We start from the raw sequence: 4,356 nt of genomic DNA on the forward strand, positions 1-4,356 counted from the left end.
CTAGAGCACGTACAAGGAAGGCGATGTTAGCGATTAAAAGCATGCAAGGATTAGGACCTGGGCTTTTGCCTGTGAACGGCGTCAGCCCCACCTGATCCCCACCTTATTTCTGAGTCTTTATTTTTTTTTTAACAAGGATAATTTAGTCTTTGAGAATGATACACAAGAAGGACAGAAGCATGAATTCACTACGATTACTTTCATCATCTAATTCTTCCCCCATCAATACTACTGCTCAGTAAGCTCACATTTCCAAAACAGTCCTAATTCCAATTCCACTGTATCCTGTTCAGGACCACAAAACAAAATGGAAGAGTTCCCAGTTGCTTTTAGAAAATAGCGAAACTCTTGTTCTTGAACTGGATAAGGACAGACACACTGTGATCAACATCATTCACAAAGCTGAGACACTGAAGTTTATTTAGCCTTCCATTAAAACAATTCAAGTTTGACAATTTTCTAAAGGAAACAGAGAATCTGCCTACATAAAGAACAGGAACCCAAAGAAGGCACAGAATGGCTCCCCCAGCTGGGCCAGGCCCTCAGTTCTGAGAAGGCTGAACGCTCCCTCTTCAATCGCAGAAGGAAGGGTTGGCTGGCTGCCTCTCTGGCTCAGGCCTCCTTGTCCTCCTCCCTCGCAGCCTCTGCAGACTGAAGTGGGAAGGCCCTCAAAGCCCTTTGTCTGACCCCAAGCACAAACGCCATGACTTGCTATTTTCTGGTCTCCGCATAGGCCCGGGGACCCCACAGGAACTCGTAGCGAGCAGGGTCACTGTCAGGCACCTGCCGGTACTCCAGGTATCCCTCCCACACCCACACTTGGGTCAGCAGCTCCCTGGGCTCCCCAAAGATGGAGTGCTCCCTCCCAACACACATCCGCATCTGCTGAGCGCTCCCCAGACCACCTCCTCAGGGGTGGGGTCTCCATTCCTCATGATCTGGCTGAGGACCAGCACCAAGAGGCTGGGCCTTGGGCAGGCCCTGCCCACCGCTCTGCATTGCATCACAGGTGAGGCCCAGGGCAGGGGCCACAGTGTAGGTGTGCTCCCTAGGGTCTACCTCCCTCACCTCCACGCCAAAGACCAGCTGCAGGCACTGCGAGGCATGGCTGAAGCCCACCGGGAAGTGCTCCTGGTTATCCCTGAGGACCATCTTCAGCATTTCCGCCGGGGAGGTCAGCTCCTTGGCTCGACACTTAAGGAGCAGGAACTTCATCAGATTAGGTCTCACTGGAGAATTCCATGGACTGTACAGGCCATGGTGTTGCCAAGAGTCGGACACGACTTTCACTTCCCGTTGTTTACTCAGTGTCATCTTGCTTGTTTTAAGTACAGTTCCTCTTCAGTTCCAAGGTTGGTTTGTTCCCACTTCCTTGAGACCAGTTCTCAGAATCGTGGCAGCTTATGTTATGGCTATCGTCTGGTCATCATGGAGTTTAACTTTTTCCACTTGATGGGGGCGGGGAGTTCACTATCTGCAAAACAGCTCAAAGGATAAAGCTCAGAATATTATCTATAGCCTTGGAGGAGGGAGTGAAGGTCGTTGACTTTGTGTAATGACTAAACTATTACCATTCGGTATTTTAAAAGTTTTCTGTTTTGTTTTACGTGCTTTTGGCCATGCCATCCATCTTGTACCGTTTTAGTTCCTCAACCAGGGTTTGAACCCAGTCCACGGCAGTGAGAGCTCTGGTCCTGTCCACTGGACCACCAGGGAACTCCCTTATTATTTGGTCTTGTTTGACTGCTTTTCTTTGTTTCTGCATTTTCTTATTTCTCCGGTTAATTTATTCTTTGGCTAAAGTTTTTCTACAGACAAAAGGCAGGTGGAGGACACGGAGGGGAAAGACTTAAGGGTCCTGCTCTGTCTCACTCTTATCTGAAGGCCTTGGCCTCCAGGTTTCTGCTCAGCGATCACTCGTCTGTGCATGTGACATGCACCAGGGCTGCAGGGACCGAATCAGTCAGGACCGCAAGGGGACAGCCTCAGGGCCCAGACGCTTAACAGCACAGAGGCTGAGAAATAGGCATTTTGTTATGTTTCTGAAGAACTGAGCCCACGGTTAAATGAAACAGCATGCTTGCTACACACGAGAAGCCAAGCAGACACCTTGCCTCAATACTGTTTTGATTATGGACGTTGCATAACAAGTTGAATGAGGAAACAAAGGCATTTTGCATCCTGAGCTCCACTAACACAAGTCAGGCCAAGTTCCTAATGAAAACATTGCTCTTGGCTGTGATGAAACCAATGATTGCAGATAGGCGATGATCTTTGCAAAACTGAGAAACACGGCAAAAGGCTGCCCTCCACCCCCCAGCTCCCCGAGAGTGAACAAAACTGTGCCCCTGTGAACTCTTCTGCTTTGTTCTGTGCTCTGCATTTGGAGCCGGGTCTTCTGAAGTCAGCACTCCCTTGAAGAATTTTTTCCCCCCACCACAATTGGTTCTATTTAACTCAGTTGTCACTGAGTCCTCCTTTCACAAAGCCTTTCCATCAAGATTGGAGGAGTTTTCTAGTGTAAAAAAAAAAGAAAGAAAGAAACAAAACCTTCCTCCTTCTGCCACCCCTGGATCCCATACGTCTTGACTGTCGTCCGTTTCCTATTCCATGATCAAGGTTCCTCAAGGGTGGGATCTTATTTGGCTCTGCATCCTCAGTGCTAAGCCCAGGTCCCTTCACATCTGAGAAACACTTTGTAATGATTAATCTTTTGGCTGCCCCACAGGCTAAACATCTTTGGACAGCACTGGAGGTTAAATTATGCCTCCCCCCAAAGACATACCAAAGTCCTAACCCACTGTACCTGTGACCTTACTTGGAAGTCAGGTCTTTGCCAGAGAAGAGACACAGAGAAACACAAGAAGGCCAAGTGGCCGTGGAGGAAGAGATCAGAGTTAAACGGCCACAGGCCCAGGACACTCACAGTTGCTGGCAATCACCAGAAGCTGAGAGGCAAGAAATAGATCCTGCCACCAAGCCTTCAGGCCTGTGATAGCATATCTCTACAGTTTTAAACCACCCAGTTTGGGCTAATTGGTTATGACAACCCTAGGAAACCAAAACAGCATGAAAATCAATTACATGGTCAAAGACTATGAGGTTTAGCAATCATTTATCTCTTGATTCCATAGATATTGGGCTTTGCTCTTTTCTCTGATAAACTACATGACTTGAGTTAGTTTTCAATCTTTGATTCTGATAGAGACCCTTTAGAAAACAAAAAATCCCAACTGAGGGATGAATGTTCAAAAAGACTGGAGAATCTGTGAGGTGTTTTTGGAGTCTTGTAACAGGAGGGAAGGGGCAGAGCACAACTGCAAAGAATGGCATAGCCCAAGCACACAACCTAAACCGACTAAAATCCAATGGGGCCGAGATGGCAGACAAGACTAGGCCTTGACCCTGAGTCAGCAAGTGAGACGACTGTTGAAAGACCAAGGAGTGGGTGATGGCCCAAATCCAGGAAATCTCCGCCCCCTTCCCCAAAATAGTTGGAATGGCCCTCCAACTCATTAGCATATGAAATTACCCAGCCTATAAAAGCTAACCATGCCATGCTTCATGGCCACCTTTGCCTGCGATGGCTCACACTGTGTCTGTCGAGTCTGTGCCTCTCTGTATCTGAATAAACCCACTTCTTATCTATCACTTCATCTCTCATTGAATTCATCCTGTGATGAGACATCAAGAACCTGAACTTCATCAGGTTCTGAAACTACGTACTGTGGGTTTTGGCTAGGTTTGAGTCTCAGACACGTGGGTTCAAGTCCCAAGCAGGGTTTTGGCTGGGTTTGAGTCTCAGCCATGTGGGTTCAAGGCCCAATCTGAGGTAAACGGTTTCAGCATCACCAGATTCTACAGACTGTGAAGGTGATGTTCACCTACACTGGGAGTAGCTGCCCTTTTCTGCTCCTCCTTGGACACAGGGTTTCCCTCATGGCTCAGACAGTAAGAATCTGCCTGCAACGCAGGAGATCAGAGTTCAATCTCTGGGTGAAGATCCTCTGCACAAGGGAATGGCTACCCATTCCAGTATTCTTGCCTGGAGAATTCCAAGACAGAGGCACCTAGAGGGCCACAGTCCATGGGGTCGCAGTCAGATGCAACTGAGCAACTAACACTTTCACTTGGGGACAGGTGGGTGACAGCTGACCACCTGTCCTAATAAACACCACAGGGCAGCACTCAGATGCAGGGATGCATCGGCTGCAACTTTCTCACACGAGAAAGCAAGCCCAGAGTGAAATACAGAAGCAGGAGCTCTCGTATGGGGGCTAAGCCTGAACGTTCATGAGCCAAACATGGGCTCCTTGATGTTGATCAGGAACCAATATGGAGACAACCAAATTCCAG

At 48.3% G+C, this 4,356-nt stretch overlaps 1 pseudogene; it reads right to left on the reverse strand.

Annotated features, from left to right (window-relative positions):
* Window positions 1-590: 590 nt before the first annotated feature.
* Window positions 591-1,314, reverse strand: LOC138443006 (melanoma-associated antigen 10-like; annotated as a pseudogene).
* Between the last annotated feature and the right edge of the window lie 3,042 nt (window positions 1,315-4,356).

The sequence above is a fragment of the Ovis canadensis genome, chromosome 6 (assembly GCF_042477335.2).
Source record: "Ovis canadensis isolate MfBH-ARS-UI-01 breed Bighorn chromosome 6, ARS-UI_OviCan_v2, whole genome shotgun sequence".
NCBI classification, from domain to species: domain Eukaryota; kingdom Metazoa; phylum Chordata; class Mammalia; order Artiodactyla; family Bovidae; genus Ovis; species Ovis canadensis.